This window comes from Anas acuta, chromosome 7, assembly GCF_963932015.1.
Source record: "Anas acuta chromosome 7, bAnaAcu1.1, whole genome shotgun sequence".
Classification (NCBI taxonomy): domain Eukaryota; kingdom Metazoa; phylum Chordata; class Aves; order Anseriformes; family Anatidae; genus Anas; species Anas acuta.
The window spans coordinates 37,181,800-37,206,579 of record NC_088985.1 but is presented as its reverse complement, the minus strand read 5'-3'; the positions used below and the strand labels follow the sequence as shown (position 1 = coordinate 37,206,579).

The window sequence follows — 24,780 nt, the reverse complement described above, 5'->3', positions numbered from 1 at the left end:
GTTCTGCTTCCAGGCATCCACTCCACAATTATTTTAAATCACTGGCATCTTTGTGGCACAAATGAAATATATGAACATTGGAAATTAATGCGTTGAAAACCATGAACCTATTTGATTTCTTTCGATTCACTCCTGCACTTCAAATCTTGGACAGAGTACTCCAAGCCCCAGCCTTCTTCAGTTCAGAATTGGCTGTGGGTGGCCCAAGTCGCTCACAAGGACTTTTCTATGCAAATATTGAAGGAATTTGGCTTGTACTTTCCAGAGAATCCTTTGTCACCCTATGGCATAAAGGGAGACCATCTCAGGAAGAGCAGAGCTCTCCTTCGTGCCCTTTACACGTTGCTCACAGCACAGCAATGGCTTGTTGTGGGATTATCCAGTCCAGATTCTTCCTCATGGGTTGAGCATCAGGAAAATTACCCACTTTCTTATTTTGCATCATCCTATTTTACTGTATTCACAACAAAAAGTTTGCAAAAATAATAAGTGATTGCAGAGCTCAATTTTCTTCCATACTGAAAAATCTCTGTCTTGCTCTCAACGTGAATCAAATTTGCAAGGACATACAGGGACAAACTTTCAAGGCACAGTCCAGACCCATGTATGTCTCAATAGAGACATTGCACTATATTGTACACAAGCAGGTATTAGAACTTGCTCATCCAAAATGAACTAAACCTAACTTCTGCACACAAACCAGGCTTTGCGTGCATTTCTTGTATTTTCCCCCATATTCTGTGAAAAAGAAAAAAAGTAGAATTGAAGGATTCTCCAAATATCAGCAAATCTGTATTCTGTATAAGGTACAAGGCACTCTATGTGACTGATGTCCGAACTGAACATCTCGGAAACACAATGTTTAAGATGGAGCACAGCACTGGAAAACAAATGCCAGACTTCTTGATGCTGGAGATATTTTTCCAAGTAAAACTCTTTCTGAGAGGTCAATTTAAAATCACTTCATGTTTTTATCTTGGCATTCAACAGCAAATAAAATATTACCAACCTAACTTCTGAAGTATTCACAACTGCACGGTGAAAGTTTGAAGCCTGTTATCGCAGGCACTTCTTGCCTTCCAAACTGAAGGCACTGTGCTGCTCAGCTGCTTTCCTGGCAAGCTGCAATCAGGGCTTATGCAGGCAAAGGCCACCTGCACACCCTTCTTACCATGCTAATAAGAAAATATTGGGAAATATCTTTGGTCTGGGAAAAATAAAATCTTCTTTTTCACTGCCTTTTAGGAGTCAAGAATAGGAAGAAAGCTACAAGACTCCTAACGCCACACATTAACGTGGCTGACAAGGATCCTGACACTATGAATGAGGTCTCTGTTTTCATGCTAAGTAGCCATCAGGAGGAGCAATTGTTTTCTGTCACAGTATTGTTTCATTAACAATAAAGGAAATTAGGAAACTATGAATTTTACTTCCTCTTTTTTTTTTTCCCCCCACCAACCTCATCTCAGCTACTTTCTAGCACTTTCCCTGCTGATCTTCCAGACTGTCCTTTCATGCCTTGGAAGAAAGAGACATTTCAAGACAATTTATTTTCCAGTTATTCCAAGCAGTCTCCATCTTTGCTTAACTGAAAAACAAGACACTCGGGAAAACAGACTTCTACCTGATACACCTCTTGTCCTTAAAGATGTGAAACTGCTGAAAGTGTCACTGTACTTCGGGTCTCGTGCATGATGTGGTAGCACAGGACAGAAAGCTGACCCTAGCAGTAGAATAGAGCTTGGAAGCCCAGCCAAGATGCCCGCTTGATCAAAACCCCACAAGTTCTGCAGAACGAGATGCTTTGGAAACCTTTCCTTACCCTGACAGGCTGAAACAGAAGAACCTGTTCCCAGCTCTTACTAAGCATCCTGAATTTTCTAAACTCATTTTTATAAATATATTTCAGGGAAATAGAAGTATTTTACCCTAAATTTCAAAGCAATTAGGGCATGTTGCAATAAACATTTATTTTAGGCTTTGATTAATGGTTTCATCAGTTCAAATACTATTGATAAAAGAGTCAAAAGAAAATGGCAGTGAGATACAAACAACCTGGAAGGTAGAAGTGAGGAGCAGAAGAAAAAAAGTGTGGTTCAAACAGAGGGAAGAAGAGACAAATGAGGAAACTGTGGCCCTCATGCAAGACTGGCCCACCTGCCTAAGCTCTTACAAGTACAGGAGGTGAAGGAGGAAAAGGTTTTCATATTGTTGTCACTAGCACGTGTCTTCTGCATCAGGCTCTTCTGCTAATCTGGGATGCAGCCCTCCCACCAGCATCAGCAGCAATCCGGGCATGGACAATATTTCAAAGGAGATCTTAACTGTTCTGGACTCACCCTACATCTGCACGGACAAAGCAAGAATCAAATGACAAATATCAGGCATTGATTTTCACGTAATAGCACCAAGTAAACTTCTTTTAGTTTCTAAAAAGACAGCAAAATGCCACAAAATTACACAATGAAATTTAAATTGCACTGAACTTGCGTTAATGCTTTTAAAAGAAATCATATCCAATTAAGCAACCTACATATTGGATTTTAACTAACAATGGAAGTGTTCAAAATCTGAGCACAATGTGAAGTACTTTCCTCTCTCTTATTGATAAGGAAGACAAAAGAAAAAGTGTCTTCTACTACAGTATTAGACAGCAAACGTTGCCTTGTACAAAACAAACTATTCAATTATGTTGTCAGGTGTGACAACAGCAATCAAGTTGTAAAGGCTGAATAATTCGTAATTTGTAATGAACAAGGCAAATTATTTCTTACAACGTAAAATAAAAAAAATATTTTACACTATACATAAAAAACACAAATGGGTGCTACTAAAATAAATGAATCAAACATGGGAATTAAATTTGAAGGAAGGGCTTATGACTTCTCTATACAAATACTATGACTACAACATTGCCTCAATTTTTTTGTTTTGTTGGATTATTGGATTTTTTATTTTTTTTTTGCTAATGTCAGACAGACTCTAGTTCGCACAACAGTCAACATCAGCAGTTACTTTATAAAGATTTACTGAGAATTTATTTTCAAATCTATCCAAAGATTACACATCAACATTTTAGTCTCGATGATTTTAATAAAATAACCTAGGAAGTTCTTTCATAAATTTCTTACAGGAGGAATTACATTATTACAGTCTTGCAGACAAACCAAAAAGCTACAAGCAAACATGTGGCAAGGATATATTAGAAACATGCATAAATCAAGTAGTTCTGCTCGATCTGTCTTTTGCAACATATTCCTTTTCTAGATATCTCCATAATAACAAACTTCCTCAGAACCTCTGCAAGCTGAGAGAGACGAGCTTGTACAGATTTTTCCAAAATGTTTGTTTTAGAGGATGATACTTTTTAAATATCAGTAAAAAGAATTTTTTTTTTTTAAAATGCATCCAAAATCTCAAAATCTGGAAATTACTCAAAGAATGTCACTAGTTAGGTTTTCAAGGGTTTTAGACATTAGAGAGTTGAAATCCCAGAAGCACCGTGTACTTTAAACACTAAAATTAGATGAGAGAGAGGAAGAACCATTGTACGCTATCTAAAAAGTACCTCGTCAATTACCAAAAAGGGTTCATTTCATAGTCAAGATTTTTTGACAACTGAAGCAATACTAGTCATCAGAAATCTCATCTTTCAACAATTTCTAACCCATCAGCCTGTGCTTGCAATAATCTGCACCCACAGGGGTTTAATGTTTCATATTTGTTTTGGCACTAAATGAAGAGAAACCTCTTACTGCTTCAATTACACCAGTGTCATGAACATTAGCACGCAATAATTGAGCAGTTAAGAACTTTATGAATCAAACAATATTTGAGAAATACGTTTTTTTAGTTATGGCTTCTGTAACCTGAGAAATTCAATAACTGTGGAAGATGTTATGAGTATAGACGCTCCCTTTCTGACATGTTGCATATATGACTGAAGTTAAAAACAATATTGTTTCCACAGATGCAATGTATCATTGAAGAGTGCTCTTACGAAAAGGCTGTAACACAAAATTTACAGAATTGGACCATTAACATATTAAATTGTAAACACATTTTTTCCTTTTTTTTTTTTTTTTTTTAATATATAGATTTGGTTATTTCAAAGCCAACTTCTGTTGCAAACTCAGGGGCTAATACATATTAAGAAATGTTTTAGAGTTATCAAAACAACTTTTAAGTTCCACATTTAATGGCATTTTTTGCAGTGCTCTTCTGAGACAATCTCAGGCTGAGTTTATCAACAGAGAAGATTACAAGAGATGGTTTCTTCGACCAAGGGCCTTCCCCAAAGCCAGCAAAGCTCTGCTAACGTCCCTTCCATTTCACAGGATCTGTGACACTGCCAGGGAAAGGCACTGATGGATTCAGTTGGACTTGATGATCTTAGGGGTCTTTTCCAGCCTAAGCGACTCTGTGACTCAGATATCTGACGGCCTGAACGGCTGCTCTGCCTGTCACCAGTGCTCCCTTCACAGCTATCGATCGGGATCATGACTCCTTGCTGCCAGCAAGAGCAGCGCTTGGTCCCTGGTCAGGACCCTGCCTTCAGCCACTGCTGAGCTGGCCTGCAGCTCTGTTTGCTGGAACTCAGAGTCAAGCAAAGACTAAAAATTGCGAGGCCAACCTACCTCAGCTGAAGGCGTCGGAGCTGCTCTGTGGGCAGCACCACTGCTCCCCTGCACGCCGAGCCCTCACAGCACGGCCAGCGGCAGCACCCCAGCTCCAACAAGGAGCTGAGAGCAGCTGAAAACCCAGTTCCCATAGGCAGGACTTCGGTCAGTAATATGGCTGCAACATCAGGAGCTTGCTACTTGCAAAGCTTTAGACCCAAAATATCACATGCAGTGCTTACAGGGGGAAGGAACGTGCTACTGTACAATAACCACGGAAAATAGTGAAGCAGGGGAATTGTAGGGTAGCTGGGGAAGGCCATCGTCCCAATTATAGTGTCAGCAGCTAATGTGGTCAAATGCCAACAGTGCTGTGAGGCCAGAAACTAAAGAATTTGAAACCCCTTTGGCCCTTGCTCTGGAGCAGGCCAAGCCAGGCAATGTGGTGACAATCCCTGACCACACAACCAGGTGTGCCCAGGGATGATGCTGGCACACCCAGTAACAGCACAGACATACCAGGCTGTGCTTAGTACAACACAGGGAACAACACTGCCACTTTGTCCTTGCCCCTGTAACGTGTTTTAGAGGTGCAGATGCAATGCTGTGGCTTTCTGACACGTCTGATGTATGGTAAGGAGGGCACCTGCTCTGCTCCAGAGGCCTGGCCACCCGAAGACTGTGCCTGGCTCCTTGGGAGAAAAGTCCAAAGACGAAGCAGTCTGCAGAAAAAATATATATAAATAAATATTTTGTGGAGAGTTAAGATGCAATAACACATAAGGCACTTCCCTTACCTGTTCCCACAAGGGACTGCAGTAACTCCTACTTAATTCAACTAATTTGTTATACAAGTTACACTACTTCACACAGAACAGCTGTAAATAGGCTGGGCTATGCTATGCTTAATGCACTTCGCTATCAGTACATGAGTCTAAAAAAAAAATAATTGAGAAACTAATTATGCCACCATTTGTTTCACTTCACTGCACTTATTTTTCACTTTAATTTTACTAAATAACATCCTCCACACACCTCAGTCTCACTGTTCTCAGATCAAGAATAGTTAAAAGTGTTGAAACACATTCCTTTCGTTTTTTGTATTTATTTTATGCATCACAAAGCATGATGCATCTTTAAAGCCAGGACATTTCAAGGATCTAAAAAAAGACACAGATCGCCTGCCAAAATTCACACCATTATTTTTATTTCACCAAATAATCATCTGCAAGCAAATCATCATAGGCTAGCCTCTCCAGAGCAAGTTATGCACGTTTACTAAGCTAGCATATGCAAACAAACAGAGTTACAGTTTTGACTATGTCTAGAAAAACACCTTTCATGATGCTTTTAACAGCTTGTTATTATTTCTTTAGTTACTGCCCTGAAACTGGAACTTTTATTATGTAAGATTAAGCTATGTGGTACTACATAACTATAGCACGTCAGCAGCTAAGTTGTTTTTTTTCTCCTACTGTTTCTAAATTCAGGTCTTCACTTGTAATCATAAGGTTCAAAAAATTAAAACACCACCCAACCCCTCACATGCCAATCCTGAAGAAATAACATTGCTAAACGAGATGCACTGCTCAGCTCAGAAAGTGAGATTTGCTCTCCCTCTAGAGTTTTGTCTGCATGTGCTGTAACCCATTGCTGCTAGCTGGCAGAGCTGTTCTGCTAGCACTACTCTTGCTATTCTTTTTCACTCAAAAGAAGTTGTGACCTTGAAAACAACCCTTTTTCATTAAATCCTATGACAAACACTTTGTCTAGCCTTGACCGCAAGCCTAAACTCCTCTCGGATACATTACAACAGTTTAATATAATAGCTGCAAGCAAACTACCTGCAGAAGTTGGTATTGATTTATATTGTCTCAGTACTCATTACCTTTAGGTGAGACTTTCTCTTCACTTTTGGCTCTGTGATATAATGGAGAGAATTCACCCCAAGCAGCCATATAAAACCTTGCATAGCTCTACAAACAAACCAGATCACGCCTTTGAATAATGTGGGAATGAAAAGCGTTTGCTTTGTGCCCAGTGAAATAGATGACACCCATGCATGCAGGAAAAATCTGTAAGGCAAACACCTGCCCAGCACCACAGATCCAATCCGAGCGGCTCACACAAAGTTTGGCTGCCAGGAGTTCAGAGCTAACCTCCGAGCCGACAGGCACACACTGCCCTGATCCTGGCACTCGCTAAATGTCAAGGATTATCTCATTTCCATTTTGATGAATAATGTACAGAAAGGCAAACACTCCTGCGTGTACTCATGTGGGAATGCAGCTGCAGGAATTCAGCAGGTTGCGTGCGCTGGACCAGAGGGAGATGGAGGTGTAAGAAAAAGGGATGGCTCGAGGGTCATGGACTCTGCTGCCTTTTAATGCTTCGGTTCTCCCTTTCTGTTGGAAGACAACAGGCTGAAATAACTAATTAGAGTAGATACCTGCTTGATTCTCCAATCCTCACAGCTCTGTTTTGCCACCAAGCGAGAGGAGGGGCAGGGCTGGGCAGCTGGCGGCAGAGGGATGTTGGGGGCTCAGAGCTGGCAGCACAGGCTGTCCCCCACCCCAGCACCCCAAAAACCCAGCAGCCCCTCACTCCAGCCAGGGATTAGGAGCAAGGATATACCCGCTCTTACGCACACCTCTGTCCCAAAAGGGGCACAAACAATGCGTGGCACGTCTTCTGAAGGTCAGACGTTCATTTGCATGCAAGAACTCAGGTTGGTAGTCCTAATAAAAGCTGCTGGCTAGGTCACGTTTGGGCTTTTGCTTTACGTACAGGGAAAAAGGGAAAAGAAAACATCTACAGAGTAAAAATAGCTAAAAGGAGGTTTTATGCCTATGATTTCTGACTAATGTGCTGGTAAAATGACATGAGAAGCCCAGAAAAACAATCAACACTGTTTTCTTGGATCTGTTTTCCCTTGTTTGTGCCTATTCTGCTCCATGCAGGATGGAAGCAGCAGCAGCAACCCATGGCTGGCTGCACATCACTGCCCATATAAATTCCCCTATAGCTACTCCATAATAAAAAAGGGAGAAGACAGACAGGTATGGTAGCTTTATAGCAGCAAAAGTTTGTCTACATTACTAGTGGAGAACTTTACCTTCAAATTTGCAATTTTTTTTTCTAAAGAAAAAAAAAGAAAGCTTTAACAAGACCTACATACAGAGTCTGATCTTTTAAATTAGAGAACAGAAGAATTCTAGGTATGTGCCAGAGACACAAAAGACCACTCTTTTCTTACAGAGTTCCTGGGCTCAGTGGTGGCTGTAGTGCACAGCACGCTTTTCTGAAGCACGCCTCATCACAGTCCCTTGTGTAGTAGCAAGCACCCAGATCTGCAGGATTTTCTTGATTTGATCAGTCACCAAAATTTGACCAAATTATCTTTCCGTGTTTGTTGTGGTTTGCTGCACACAACACAAAAGTTTCCCTCATTTATCCCTCTGTCAGTGTCTCAGTTACACGTGAATTCCAATGTCCAACTCCGTATCCTTACAAATGCAAAGACATTGCAGGCACATGGTGAGTCCTAATGGACACATCTTGCTTAATTTGGCAGACTTTAAACACAGCAAATGATGTGCAAACTGTTGCTAATGGGCAAGACTTAAGACTTTATACAAACCCTCTGTGAAGATGTTATGAGTTTTGCAGCTTTTCACCTCATCTCCTTAACACTGCTTTTTTTGAAACGAGCTGAATTGCATCAGTCAGTGTGGTCCTTACTTTAATAAAATTTCTCAGACAATATAATTCTAAATCCACAGTAAGGAGCTCACTGAACTGGATGGGTTTTGGACAAAATGCTGTAATCGAGTGAAATACTGACTGCAGAACCAAGTGGCACCAAATTATCTCCTCTGGCTCCTTTACTTCAAGGGGAATTTTGCCCACAAACTCAGTGCCTGAGATCTGTTTTTCTAGCAATACGCTCTGGATTTAAAAGGTTTATATTAAGTCCTATTAGTAATGCACTGCTATATAATCAGTGCAAATTTGACTGAATGCTTCTCATATTGGGGATGGGAAGTTGAAATCATTTTGCTTATCTGATTATCTCAGCGTGCGTTCAGTCAGAGGGGATTTGGTCTTCCACAGAACACATCCAGCGTTATTTTCCCGTTTTGTTTCTCTGCCTCATGTCTCTTTTGCGAGGAAACTGATAGCATAAATCAAAATAAAAATCTTTCAGTACTTCAAGGAAGCAGCCTGGGAGCGAGGCAGGACTGCTGCAGCACACATTTACATTCATTAGAAGTCCCTCAAACTGCATCTGAAAGTTCACAGCCCAGATTTGCCGAGACTTTAATGCATGCAGTTCTCTAAAAGGTCCATTAGCAGCAAAGGCAGCGTTGGCTTAGCCACTTAGCAGGCAGCGAGCACGCAGCAGCCTTTGAAGCACCCGATATCTGCGCGCACCGGGGCGCTCAGAGCTACGGAGGACAGGCATCGCCCGTTATTTATTTATTTATTGCAGGCATTTCGTTATCCTGGCACGGATAACGAAATGAGGACTTCAGGTGAGGCGGGCACACGGTGTCAGCGTTGGCTTAGGCTGCCCAGCCTGACTGCAGGCTCAGACAGACCAACAGCTCTCCCACAGCACGTTTCGCTTGCCAGGTGGCTGCTAAGGGACAAGATTTTATCCGGCTCCCTCTCACCTAGCTGGATGGTCATGGAGTTTGTGTGTTGGGCTGGACAGACAGGAGACGGGTGGAGCTGAACAGTCTCTCTGAGGTTTCCCTGAGCAGTGAGCTATGTGCCACAGCCAGGAGCACATCCCCAAGCTCTATTAATCCTTGTCTTAAGCTCCTTTGTAATAAAATTAATGTTTTTCAAGATGGCAGTTACGTGACACGTATTCATTGCATAGATATTGCTCAGAACTTCTGTAAATTGTTCTACATTTGAGATGATTTCTGGAGGAGAAAACATTATTTTTTATTTCTCAGAGGACATGATATTGGACTTCTCCCCTAGATCCTGGGGACAGACCTCTTCAGACCTGCCCAGGTATTCTCCTTAGATCACTCTGGTGATATCCTCACTCAGCCAAGGCCCATCAAGACCACCAACCTTTCCCTGGGGTGGCCAGTAGCACAGTACCAGACATGTAGGGAAGGAAGAACCAGCAGCCATGCAGAGAAGTCCTGGCTGTAACACCACAGCTCCCAGCAGCCAGCACTTTAGGGACACCCTGAATCCAGTCTACCACGCTCAGAACCCACAGATAAACATATCATTACTCTAACACCTTTTTTAACCTCAGCGCAATTTTTTGGCAGTGACTTTTGCATTGTTCTCTATGCTAAGAAGTAATTCTGTTTTATCTGATCTGAAGCCAAATGGCAAAGTAACGCAGGGGCTGGATGGGACCGAGCTTGCAGTCGCGGCTGCCTTTGTGCTGCCACTGCCCTGCGCTCGCTTCCCTGGGCTCCCAGCCAGCTCCTAATGAGCCGGGTTTTGGAGCAGCACTCTGATACCACATATGGGAAAACAGCATAAAACTCCAGGATAATTAATATTTAGAGTACATGCTCTTTTAAATCCACAGATGTAGGAGCACGTTACGAACAAAAGGTACCGAAGCCATTTGAGACGCGCTGGGAGAAAAAAACAGGTCTACCAAACTGCCCGGGCAGCCACTGGAAGAGCCAGAGGAAAAAAATAAATTAAAAAAAGATCACCACTGCCGCTGATAATATCATATTCATCAGGTAAATTCCTATGTCACAGGACATGAACATAAGCTTATATTATCCTTTCCAGCTTGAGATACCTACCACATCTTTGCCAGAGTACACGAGGCAAAAGCCCAGGACTACATTTCATAAAGCAGGTCTGCAGTAATCCTTTTATCTAAGGAGGGTGAAAAGCTCTCAATTTGTAATACAGGCATAGATTTAATGACAAAATGGATTTCCATCAGAAGTTTCTAAAGATTTCTAGAGGTCTTTGAGCATTACAGAGAGTTTGAAATAAGCTAAAAAAAAAATGTCTAGCCTTTTTTTTTTTTCTCTCTCCTTCCTCTATCCCAGGCACCAGATAGTAATCACAGAGCATATACCTTTCCCTTCGGAAAATATATGCCATTATGTAAGAGTCTGTGAATAAAGAGTTCAACACATCTCTATTTCATAAATGAAATCTCCTAAAAATACAGCAAGCAGTAGAACAATAAAAAAGATACTGCCTAACCAATATCAAACCTCAGATTTGATTTAGCAATAACTAACACAGTACTGCAGTGACCTTTAAAACTATCCTGCCAAGAACTTCTTATACATAAAGAAAAAAAGACGACAGTACAGAGAAACATTATGTTGGCAAGTCTCTACAGCAGTAATCAACACAATATAGATGTTCATGTGAAGGAAAGGCAATTTGGCTTAACATTACTGAAGCCCCACCATTTTCTAACACCTTAAAAGCTTTTCTAACTAAAAAAGGCTCTTAAACTGTCAGGTGCTGGATATAAACCATCTCAATCAGAAACACTAATCTCTCGTGAAATAATTTCTTTGGTAAAAGTAACTTTCAAGACTGCTGTTAAAAACTTAATAATTATTATTATTTTGTATCTTTTTTAATGAAGTCTTATCAGGAACATACAAAATTTAAACTGCATGTGGAAAATCTATCTGTATTTTTGAAGAAGCATTCAGGCATTTCCACAAGCTCCTCTGTACAGTTATTTACAGCATGGGCTTAATTAGAGCATTCTGCTAATTCAGTGTTCATCCCTGAGGTTATATAATACAAGTTGAAATAAATGGATTTTAATATAGGAATTTGAAACTGTGACACACAAAAATTTAAAAAAAAAAAAAAGCAATAGAATAAAATATAAATTCACCTTTCTTAACAAATTTTCAGTACTTGTAAATTGTCCTTAATGTATGAGGAGGTGAAAAGACTCCCATTAAATCTAGCACATGATATTATTGCAGTCACATCATGAAATAAAGGTGCATTTGATCTACTTATCAACTATCATACTTATTTGATCTACTTATGTACTATCATACTTATTTCAGTAGGATGAGATTTCAAAAGAAATACCTAAATACCAAGTGAAATATTTTACACAGAAAACAGTTTTAGTTAGACTAAGAATACATTTTTTGTGAATAAAAACGTTTGGAGAAATGTAAATCAAAAACAACAAAACTATCCTTCATTTTCAATATCTTTTTGCATCAGTGTTTACAAAAACTTTGCTCGAAAAATTAAAAATAAAAATAATAAGTGGGAAAGCATTTGGGTCCTTCACAAAAGAGACATATAATCTTAGCTGTTAATTTTCCACCAGCAGCATAACTAATTACTTCCACATCTGCCAACCCAACAAACAAGTGAATTTATCATGCCACCCTGATCAGAACAGGGTCAACCATAAGGCTGAGAGCAGATCAAACAAAACATATAGAAAACTTCAAAATAAAGCTTAAAGATTGCATAGCTAAATAAAATAATGAAAGGAAAGATGTAAAGAGAGTGGCTGATTGTCAGCTACTTTTGAAATTCATGATACACTTGACAGGATAGAGCACGCATGCTAACATTATCTTATTAATGTGGTTTAAAAAAAAAGGTATCAACATATCAGATGAAACTAATAAAATGGCACTCAACTGGGCTTAATGCTGAACTGAATCATTACAGAGGTTGATTAACAAACTGAGGAAAATATGCATTCAAATTCAATTCTTCAATAAAAGCTTCAGTGCAGAAAGGTTCCTGGAGTCCCAGGCTCACTGCTTTTCACAGGCTACAAAAGGAGCCACACCAAACACACCCTGAATGGCACTAATTCAAGGGGATTTCTCCAACAAACATACATGGCATAGAGCTCTCGAAGGTAAGAACAGCAGCACGAGCCAGGCCACTGATCAAGACGTACACAAGACTTTCTGTCGTATAAAAGCAGTTCAAAGCAATTCCAATTTAAATGAAAACAATCCTGAAGTTGAGAAACGGCAGGGTGCATAAATAACTCTAGAGGATGCACGACCAAATTAAAATGAGGATTCAAAGTAAATTTCTCTAACAGTGGGATACGCTCATGAAAAATATTCAGTTCAGCTCCTTTTTTTTTTTTTTTCCTTAAGAATATACAGTTCAGTTTAAAACTGAATATACAGTTCATTATAAAAAAATATGTGGTCAGCCTACATACATCACCCAGCTCAGAAGGTTCCAGCTGCACCTTTCTGAAGTATCTGGTTGCTGTTGCACTGCCAGATATTTGCATAATGAGTTATTAAAACCTGGAAACCTAAAATGTTCAACTCCGGTTTAATATTCAGCCCACTAATGATAGTCTAGAAACAATATACACACGTACGTTTATGCACATCAGGCGATGATTACACATGCAGCATACATATGTCAAGTGCAGTGTATGCCAGCTTCTGAAGGCTGGATGTCAACAGTGAAATGAAACAATTTACAATAAACATATTTATTCATTTATTTTTAAGTCTATTGGTGGAGAACAGACAGAGTGTATAACCAACCTCGTGCTCTTTCTTTAGGAAGCCGCTGGTGCCAGGGCCAAGAACAGGGGAGAGGCCTGGAGGCACCTTGGTTCCTTCCCCATTGGGCAGGAACATACGTGACATAGGACCTCTCCTATGTCCAGGTACCTCTCCTATTGTCCTGCACACAGTAGAGCCAGTGATTACACGTGGCACTTTAAATGAGCTTCACATAAGCGATGGACATCCAACTATGAGCACTTTCTGACAAGTACGATCTGAAAAGAAGGAGGATAATAAGCCTCGTGCGCGTATAAAGATTATCAACGACACGCACAAAGCAAGATTCATCGTGTGTAAAAACTTTTGCCTCAAGATTTGACTGCTGCTTCCCCAAGGACAAAAAGCCCCAAAGTCTGTCTTTGTCACAAGAAGACAAAAGGTCTGCGTCTGCCTCTCATCGGTTTAGTGGCTGGTGTTGTCAACAGGAAGGTTGGAGAACCAGCAGGTAACGAGCAGAAAGCAGTCATCCCAGCTAAGGCTTGTATTAGTCTCTGCAACAGACCAATATGTCACTGAAAGAAATACATAATCACACACATCATGTAGGTGTGTGCACTAATATGTGATATTTAGTGGAAGGCAGGGTGTATTGTCCCTGTTAAGGAACCAATAAATGCAATTACCTATGTAATGCAAGCATCAAGGTGGTGCTGTGTTGAGCATGACATACTTTAATGTCCTGTAAAGGCTACCCATGCTAAAGCAGCTTCCTTGGATAGATTAAAGAGGTCAAACTATTTTTTTCAAGATTAACTATAACACTGTGGAACCGGTGATGATGTAACGCTGAAGTGTGGCAAGCTTAACTTTTGCTGACTAAAAACGGTTTTAAAAAGCCAGTAAGGTACGTAGTGTCAGCTGATGAAGATTACAGATGTGTAGCCCAATGAAGCAGTTCTCATGGTTCACAGAGCTATCCAAATCAAAGACCCACTTTTTTTGCTTGATTCTCCTCATTGCAACTGCTACGCACTGCAGTAACAGTCCTTGATGAAAGGTGGGGTGATGTTTTACAGATAACACCACCAGTCTGTCCCTTACATCTCTTAGAATAACACCATCTCCTGATCCTGGGAGACGTGCAGCTTCTCGGGGCGGGAGCATGCCATGTCAGTGGGGCACCACTTGTATTTGCAGATGTTCCCCATCCCTGCACACTCACTGGGCTCCCAGTGGACCCAATGGATTTGGGCTCCCAGGGTGGTCTGGAGACCCAGAACACACAGGACATAGTGAAGAGGATGTCAGGTAGTGCCACAGAGATATTTTTGCCAAAGGTACCTGCATGTAAAACACCGAGCTGGTCAATTAGCTGTCCAGGGGAATGTACCTGATAATTAAATTAGCAAAGCAGTCAGACCACTAACACATCGCACTGCACTTCACCAGCTACCCTGAAAAATTAAGTCTGATTCCTCAGTTAAGCAGAGCTTTAAAGAAAATAAAATGTGGCATAATATTAATTATGTGAGCATGAATAGTTCTGCAGCACAAAGCCTGTGTGAATGGGGAATTTTGTTTTATAATGCTTTTTTCATCTGGCAGAAGACACATCTATTTACAAATTAATTCTTAATCCATCAATAAGGAAAATAAATTAAGACCAAAAAAAAAGAAGAGTATCTGCTCTGAAATTTCCTGATATTTGTTCCTTTGCCTCATCTTATATTGCCTATTCAAAAACCTGAGCTTGGAACATAAAAGCTTATCCCATTGAGACTGCAACCAAATAGCTAGGAATTTTCAAACATGGTTTTAAAAAAAAAAAGTGAGGTTTTATTCTCCTTAGACCTGCATTTCCTTATGCCACCTATAGAGTAACAGTCCTAAAATCATTTTAGCAAGGTAAATATTCTATGTTGGAAAAAAGTCCCATGACTACATCCATCCTGTTACCATAGACAAGGTACCTCCTTACCAGACAAGGCCAACCTCCAGCAGATTAAAGTGATCCTTTATCACCAGCAGCAAGCCCACATCTCAGAAAAAGGAGAAGAGGTTCGAGACATGCCTCTTGGGCTTTAGGGACTGGTCACATTTTGTTTAGCATACGGAAATACACAGGAGGAGACAACCTAGAAAAAAGAGTCTAGACATGCTGTGTAATATGTAAGCACAGGCTTCACGTATGGAAGCGCTCGTTCCAGATATACAGACTGTTCAGCTGTCATGTTCATCTGCTTTGTATTGTAGGGACACATGAGAAAAGTTACCTAACTGCTGCTTTAGAAAGTATACGTCCTGGCATTTATGAACACCTCCACTCACAGAAAGCAGGGGGTTCTCCTTCATTAACACTTCAGTAGTTAAAATAATTCTCCCCATTTACCTATACTGGGCAGCTAGTTGTAGATCTGTATAATGAAATTCATTACATGTATAGGTCCTAGATGTTGGAAAAGTGAACAAACTCCCTAATGCAAAGAAGAAAAATATTTCTGAGGCTTCAGTTAATTAGCAAGGTCAAATTCTGGATATGGCCTTGTTGATATTACTTCAACATAATGAATTTTGACATCAGAATGTGTTAATTTTCTAACCTAAAAAAAAACACAAGGTACCCGACATAAATAATTAACTAAAACAAGGTTCATTAGAAACGCATCCCCAAAAGAAGGAACCCGGAGAATCAGGAAAAGCGTGCACAGAATACAAAAAATATTTTCTGTTTTAATTACGTGCCTCCCTTTAACTGAAAAATACTTTGATTAAACTTTCATTAAAGTGGAATTCGATAAAGTTATCAAAACATAGCACACGATTCAAGAAAGGGTGCATCGTGGATAAGTATTTTCGGATCTGCTCAGCGCTAGGACCAAGCTGTGCTGCACTCTGCTTTCAGGAGCAAGGCTTGCCCAAGAGCCTGCACCACCAGCACCAGGCACACCAGGGGTGCTCCCCTCGTGGTGTAGGCAAAGGGGGGAGCAGGGAAGGTGTAAGCCCAGCTCTGTGCTGTGGGATGGGGACGGACAGAGGGATGAGCAAGCAAGGATGGAGAACCTCCCACCACCCCTGATGAGCAGCTCTCCCGTTACACACCTGAGAAGCAACCACTAATGACAAGGTTGCACGATCAAAGCTGACAAATTTCCAAAGCAATTTGTAAGCATTACGCAGATCTTTCATCTCACAGGCAAGACAAACAGTACTGTGCATCTTCAGTGAAGGGTTAAATTCGAGTAGAAAAGAGAAATGAAACTTTTCTATTGTTAAACAAATGTTAAACATTTGTATCACCCAAAAAAAAAGTCTGGCTTCCTAACCTTCTACCTTAAAAAGGAAGCCACAGAAAGTTACACCTTGCTTGTAATTGTTTCTGCCCTAACATTAGCATTATTTCATTTAGCAAGAGAAGTCACTCTTTGAAATATCAGCATCAATCCAGAGACCAGCTTATGAGAAGCAATTACTTTAGGTTATTGATTTGAAGCTTCAAGGGAGATGTATCTAGTTTGTTTTTGGATTTAAAAAAAAAAAAAAAAAAAAAAAAAGAATAATTATGTTAGAGATAGCATTTCATTTTAATGCTAGGAAAGTTGTTGGAGGGGTTTTCTGCCACTGCCTTGAAGAGAAGAGTAAATAGCAGAAACATGCAGACCCCAAGGTGTGTGCGCACAAGTCTCCGAACAGCACCGTGCAGACACGCGATGGGAAGCCTAAGGCTCCCCCTGACCTAGAAACAGCTTGAATTTGCATACATAGCTAATGAAAAACAATGCAAAAGTGTTGTCAGTAGCACCCACTCTTTACATAAAACTTCATGTTGACAAAGTATTAACTCCAGATGAAAAGTGGCAGAAAGCTTTGCAGGGAATGGAGATCTTATCTTCAGTCGCGGTGCTGTTAAGAGCTACACAAAGCACCTTAATCCACAGACCCACGGTTTTTCTTACAGTCTGTCAGATCAGAGAATCCAGAGCTTTCCAAGCACAGATCCTCTCAAGAAATCCTAATCCTCCCCTGGGAGAAGGGAGCAAGGTGCGTGGGAGGAGATGTGCCCAGAGCCTGACCCACCGCACCCCAAACCCTGCCCAGAGCAGACCATGTTCTGCCAAAAACTCCTTGTATCTCATCAGCTCAGTCTATCCATGAATTATCTTAAACTGGGGAAAAACAGCTTTCTTTGCAATTGTTACTCCCAAAGATAGCTTTGTAATGGTGCAGTTACCCTGCAGACCCCTCTACCTGACCCATAAGACTGTAAGGCTGACACTGACTTTGTCTTTTTGTAAGACACAAACAAAGTTCTGATCTCAGCAGTTCATAGATTCAAGGCAGAAATGGGGAAATTCTTTCCTTTCAGGAAAGTGTTGTCCAAGATGATTTCCAGCCAGTGGTACCTGAAGAAGGTGGGTGAAGGTGTCCCTCCTCCCTATGCAGAGGAGCCCAGCGATGCTTGCAGTGGTGTGACTGAGTGCTTGCACCTGCTCAGGAGGCATGGGACAGTCTCACTTGCTCCCAATGAGCATTTAACTGCAGATGCTTATGTAGCAAGGATTCTTCAGCAGCAAGACATGAACACTTTAACCGCAACCATCATTTTTGGTGAACTTTCAGCAATATGAGCAAAAAAGCTGCGTTTTGCAATAAGGGCTGCTGTGGGAGGGCTGCACCCAAATCAATTTGCCACGTAGCTAAAGCTGGTCTTGAAATAACTTCCCGACACATTATGTTCTGTGAGAAATTATTTTCACCTACGAAGAACCACAAAGTCAAAGGAAGGTCTGTCTGTTCATAAAAGCCAGGAGGAGCTATGAGAGGCAAGCTGCAGAGCTATGAGGACCTCGGAGCAGCGCAGGAGGAGCTCACAGTCCTGTGCCCCCTGTGCCAGGGGAGCTGATGCCATGGGGCAGCCCCTGCCTGCCAGCAGCTCAGACACCTGAAAGCTCCTTGGAGCACCTGCATCCCTTTGGTCCATGTGGATTGGTACCCTTAGAGCAGCTCCTGCAGCCTGCCTTGAAGCAGGTCATGTGCTATGACACAAATAAGGGTCTGAACGTAGCTTAGCATCGAAAATAACTAACTTACACCTAGGGCTTGACAGGATGGCTGGCACGCTCCAGCATCATTTCAGTTATGGGCAGCAGAGAAATCTGGTTTCTTTAGATTATGTTCCATACTTGAATACGTTCAACTGTTTTAGAATAACGTTGGACAAATACAAAAACAGTTTCAAAACACCTAGATTTCAGGTTAGGTTAGAAGCTATCAATTCATTAATTTCATAGTAGAAATATACACATTTTTATTTAGGCACGAATCAAAAATGATTAGCCTGCCTAATAGGTGATCTTCTAATATAAATTAAATTGTAGACCAGCTTCACAATGTTCTTGGTACAGCTGATACAGCTGTGTTTGTAGCAATGCTTCTCCGAACAGTCAAATATGAGGGTCAACAATCAGAAAATGAGTTTAAAATTTAATTGCCTCGGAAAGCAGAACAAAGTAAATTGCTAAGGTTAATGCTGGCTTTTAATGAATTATCATCAGCTTCAGAGCATCCGCCTTTTGCAGCAAGGGCACGGGGCAGTTTGGCTGCGTGAGGACATGGAGAGCAGGACAGACACCTACTGCATAGGGGGAGATGTCAGCGCGGTTCTGCAGCCCCTGCACCACAGGGGGAAACACATTGCCTGAACCAGACTGCTACAGAGCAGGAACAAACCTGCAGTAACAACAGAAGAGAAGCCAACCCAGTGGAAAAAAATCAATGCTGAAAATGTGGGATGAGAAGAAGAAAGAGGCACAACATTGCACTTGCCAAGTTGCCTATTTCTGAAAGCAAATAAGGATCAGAACAAAAATCTGTAAGTGTGAGAATTTTCTATTTGTAAGTACACAATCCTTTTCTGCAAGATTTCTGTGCATAAATACCTGTAGAAAACCAGCCTTCCATGAACCACACCATGCGCATTTCAGATTTTTAACAGTTTTCTTGAAGCTTTCTGCTGTACTGGCTGGTTTCCTGCCGATGCAGGCAGTACAGAAGGACACCTCCTGCCCTGGGCCCGAGCTCTGGCCACTGCTGGCCACCAGGCACCACGCACCAGTCCCCAGCCACCATGGGAAGATCCCAGCCCGTGCTGGCAGTGCCTGCCCCAGGCAAGCCCCCTGAGACTCCCCTGCTCAGGAACCTCCAGTCCTAGAGACTGAAAATGGCCAAAGCAGGCTTTGCCTGCACTTATTTAACATTTCCCCAGTTGTTGCCAATTTCCATGAGACATCACACGACGCAGCTGATGTAAGCCACGGTAACCAGGTGTGACAACTAACAACGTGGTATTAAATGATGTAACAGCTCTGGGAACTGCAAAACCCCAAAACCAACAGACAGCGTTGCTTGCTGGATCCCATGGCTAAGAGGCGTGTAGAGCTCTCCCTAACTCATGTAGTATTTATATCCTGGATGGCAAAATAAATATTGCAACAAATGATTTTTTTTTTTCCTATTCTTTGTTCTCTCTGCCATACCTGCAGGTTTTATTTCTTCTTCTTCAAGAAATCTATAAGAGTCTGCTCAAATGAGCAATTAGACTTATCTCGCTTGCCCCATTTAAGATCACGCTATGATCGTTCTCACTGTGAAACAGTTTGACTACATAAAACTTTACAGCCAGGTGGATCTGTTTAGTTTATAACATAAAAATATGCATATTATGGGGAGGAGGAGACCACAGTAAGAACCTGAAATCACTACATGTTTTTTCACACTTTTCCCTGGACTTATTCCCATTCTGTAAAATGAAGCAAGTCTTGCCATCTGTCTGCAAAATCCTCTTCATCTCAACCTGTGATGTTTCAAAGCCACTGCCTTTGCTACTGGTCTACATAAACCTCAAATTGCTGCAGAAAGTGCAAGTACCAAAAAAAATAAAAATAAAAATAATGAAATAAAGGTAGAAAAGGTCCCTGAAGGTATTGGGCCATCTCCAAAACAGCTTTAACCTGCCCATTATCCACCTGTGTCCAGACCAGCCCTGGCACTGATGGGCAGATGACACCCCCTACACCCCAAAAATCTTTCCCGTTTTTATCTGTTGTCCCAGTACAGTTTCTGTGCTTTTACAATGGAGAAACGAAGCTCTCCCAGCAGCACAGGTCTCCCTGTGCAGAGCTGTGTCCCCGGAGGATGGGGAGGGCTGGAAAAATCCCCAGAGGCTGCTTGGAAAGCATCCCAGCCCACCTGGGAAACCAGGTCTTTATCTGAGACGAAGGATGGCTGGAGCTAATGAACACTTTGGGCAATGTGCTTTGGGTTAATTAACCTGCTTATTGGCTGTGCTGTAACCAAAGTGAGCTGCTTCCTAGGCAAGCAGTTAGATGTGACAGACCACATAGCTATGATGATCCAGGAAATTCTAGTACTAGAAGATGCACCAAGGAGTGCAATGCCAGCCCTGAGCAGAGCAGGGATGCACCCAGGGATGCCCAGGAACACCAGGCTGCTGGGACTGCCTTCACGTTAAGGGCTGACATGGGGTCTGCCTTTGGAAAGCAGTAAAAGAGTCAGGGTGCAGCGTTTTTCTTTGGTTACCAAGGTCACTCTCTGATAGAAAATTACCTCTATGTGGATTTGATTTCCTGCAGCTGCTGCAGCGAGGGCTCCTCCTGTAGCCGGGCTCCCTGGCAGCAAGCGGTGCCGAGCACAACGCGTCCTCCGCCCGCTGGGGTTGGTGCGTGCCTCGGTGACTCCTCCACAAAGCACTGCTCTTGTCTCTGGGGCTGCAGAAACAAGGGAAAAAAACAAAAAACCATCACAATTACTCTATTATTATTTGTCACATTTCTTAAGTGACTGGCAAGGTTCCTTCCTCAGTTATGGAGCACTTTTCCTGCCTTCTTTTTCTCATCCCCATCCTCCAGTCTGACACCTGCCTTTGTCTGCCCTACCCCTCAAACTGAGAAATACATGAAATTCATAACTACACCTATCTCTGGCCCCAAAAAAGAGCCTTTATTCCTTTTACAACCCAGATTACTTCGAGGTGTTGCTTTCATTGCTTTATTTTTTATGCTGGGAAAATAGAGGGCAGAAGTTACTTGAGGCTGAGCGACTGCAGCCTGGGCAGAGAATTGCCTTCAGGCCGAGGCACCCTTATTTTCAAGAGCTACCAAGTGTTACCAAGACTGGGGGAGAAGCCTTCTCATGGGTACAGCCCAGTGAGTGAGCCCCTGGTGCACACTTAGCTGTGAAAGCCAGAGCTCGTGCTCCACAGTCCTAAATGGGGTTCCCCATTTAGAAGCTGCTGAAAGCCATCGTTCTTCATCGACTGTCACCCAGACTTCTTTACCCCCAAAAAGCCACATTTCTGATACAGAACGTTAACAATCAATTTACTGTGAAGTCAAAAGGGAAAACATGCTGAAAAGGCTTACAGCTCTTCTTCACGGAAACCTCACTCACCATAATGGCATGGTTTCGTCTGTTGTATTACAGAAATCTGCTTGCAATTATTAGACTTATTTCATATTTTAATGTAATTATGTTTGGCCTTTGCTCTAATAAATCCTTGAACCAGAACTGGAAGATAAGAAATTCAAATACCCTAAGCCTGCTAAAGATAAAATGCTGAAAGAAAGGTGATGTTGCTTAAATAGCTTGGCTTAAAAATCAATACAGAATACATTCATAAATTAACAATCACTCTAGACTAAAACATTTATTGCTGGAGGAACACTGCATAATTAAACTATGGGAATGAATAACAAATTAAAATTTAATTTTAATTTTTGGGTTCCTTTTTAAGCCTGTAGTTAAAAAAAAAAAAAAAAAATCCCTTTGCTACATCTGACTATTTCTACGGGAGAAAATTATGTGCATTATTTGGTCATGACTCCCCCAATTGTTGTTCTTCAAAGGTCAAGCTCCAGTGATTTTAAACTGGGTTTTGGCAAACTTTGGAAACTTTTGTAGGGTAGTTTTGGGGCAACTGGCATAGTTTGAGAAAGAGAGAGGGGGAGAGAGAGAGAAGTGAAATGTTGCATTTATAATTAAGAAAAGGAAAATTCAGATTAGTTGAAGCGTTTAAAGCCCACTTGACCTTGACTGCCCCGTGTGAATTGCTGCACTGAGCAGAGAATTTCCAGCCAGCCCCGGATCCCGCAGGCATCCCGTGGTGGCACCACACCACAGCAGCCTCATCAGCCTGCGGACCTCTTAAGCTGTGTTTTGCTCAGTGCTGCACCAAAAATCACTTGTTTTCTTGAGACAGCAAGAGAACCATATCAAAATACTCGAGTTGTTGGGTTTTTTTCCACCTTAGTTTTTCTAGGAGGTTTTTCTCGGGTTATAATCACATGTTCATGCACAGAGCTGTTTCAGACTAGAGGAAGAAGCAAAGGAAATGCAATTGGGATGGTTATTGTTTGCTCCTCAGAAATGGGAAAGGGATATAAACCTGCGGGAGCACAGTACAGGATCTAATTCTTTTTTCTTTTCTCATTTCACGTTCCATTTTACCTCCCTTGGTCAAAATCATCTCTCTCTGTTCAGCATGAGGTGGCACTGATTAATCTAGCGCATAGAGAGGGTTAGGAGGAAGAATAATTACAAGAGGCAAATATGATATGTTGGCTACACCACTTACATTGTATAGGCACCTTTGGCCTTACAGCTGCAGCCCAAACAGCGGCAATTGCTGCTTTTCCAGGTAAAACATGCTTTGTGTTAAATGAGGCAGGGGATGGCGTAAGGTGGGGTGGAAAGGACAATTAACTTCTATAAATAATCAGAGAATTTCTCATAAATGTGCTGGCTATTCTGCAGATTTCCCTGGATATATTATAACCAAAGCACCTCCTGTTCAAACACCAGTCTCTTCAAATATATCTATTATCAGTCACTCAGTGATGAGGTGAACACTGAATAGTCACACAGAGGTAAATATGAAGAAATTAATTCCATTCACAGAGCTGCCAGAGAACTACGATACAGGATTTTAGTATTTTAAGACCTATATGGTAGTTATTCACTCCCCGTGGGAAAGGAGATCCATGATTTAGATGTTCTGGGAGGGACTGATTCGGATGCATAAAAATGGAAGTGGCTCTCTTTTAGATTTAGGAAGATGTCAGTACAGGACAAAAATGTCTATATTGCGAACGTCACATTTAAGAACATCATTAGGAGATCGCTTGACCTTTCCAGCATGGGTCAATGCTTACAAATACCAGTTCATCAGAGAAATTAAAGTCAACAAAGAAAGAGGGCCCTTTTCCTCAAACTTTTTGGTGTGTGGAGGGGAAGGGTCAGCGATCGTCTTCTGCAGCAGATGCAGCAGGGTTACACAGATTATCTTTGGGTTGCTCTCTTCATGAGAAACGTTAACTCTCAGTGAGGAAGAACCATTGGAAATGTCTTAAAATGAGAGGAGGAAGCTCATCAGTCTGCTTGGAGGAGTCTGATGAAGCAGACAAGGAGCAGCCACATTTGTACAGTCCTCTCTCATGGGGTTAGCGATGACAAACCAGAGAATGGTTTTGGTGCATCCTAAGACCATTCCAACAAGTAGAGTCTCCCCAGCTGTCTGCTCTACCCAACACAACAGAAATTAAGAAAAATATTTGACAGAAAATAAGACACATCAAAGCCCTGTTCCTACTCCCCCCCCAGTAACCACCCACAGCCACTGCTGCACGCACACTTTCTGATGATGGTCAGACCCAACACAGCTGCTTTGTTCTTACTTATCCCTGTGGAGGCACTGGACCCAAATGAATCCTTGTGGTACTTTTTCACTTATTAAATTAGATGAGATATTCAAAGATTCATAGATTTTAGAGCCAGAAGAGACCATTACGGTCTATTCAAACTCATGCATCACACAGGCTATAAGTTTCATCAAGTGATTCCTGCATGAAGACTATAATTTATAACAGAGCAAGAACATATTTTAAAGAAAGAAATAGAAGTTCTCTGTAAAAAGGTCAGTTACTTCATGTAGGATGAATGACAGATGGGGCCCAACAGCATAAACACACACAGCACTTTTTTGATACCAAACTACTTCTCAAAATACATTTTTCCTTACACATTAGTTTTGCCCACTGTAAGATTAAAAGCATAGTGCAAATACAGCCCTGGAAGGGTTTCCACCTGTAAATACCCTAGCATTTCTTTTCCCCTAATGCATGCTAGAAAGAACATTACGTGGAAAAGCAAAACATAGTTGCTACTGAGCATTAACAAAGCAGCTAACCAGTGAGGCTGTTCACCCAGATAGATAATTCTTTTCTTTTAATGCAAAGCGTTGCTTGATATTTTGCAGGCACTTAGCCAAACAAGCAACACACTCTCTTCATGCACAGGAGAAGGAACATATTTTATCCGTAAGGATTTACAGCTTCTGAAAACAAATGGCACCCTGGGCCACACTAACCGGTACGTGCTGAAATGAATAGCCTTACAGCGTGGAGATGATGTGCAAAGACAGGGGAGGCTCATCACTGCACTTCTCAAATAGTACTGTAAGAAGTCCAGAGAAAAAAGTTGACAACAGAAACCTTCATGAAAGGGCCCTGAGAAATGAAAGCAGAAGGTAGTCCCTGCGCGGGTGACATGCAGGTAGCAGGAACATCCAGCGATGCCACTCTGGGTGTTCT

The 24,780-nt window shown here is 41.6% G+C and overlaps 1 long non-coding RNA gene across 1 annotated transcript; it reads right to left on the bottom strand.

Moving 5' to 3' along the window:
- Positions 1 to 3,011: 3,011 nt before the first annotated feature.
- On the bottom strand, positions 3,012 to 19,409 carry LOC137859823 (uncharacterized). The gene is made up of 3 exons (XR_011098578.1): positions 19,054 to 19,409; positions 18,751 to 18,844; positions 3,012 to 5,341 (listed from the first exon to the last, which is right to left on the bottom strand). It is a non-coding gene; the product is annotated as an uncharacterized lncRNA (long non-coding RNA).
- Positions 19,410 to 24,780: the final 5,371 nt, after the last annotated feature.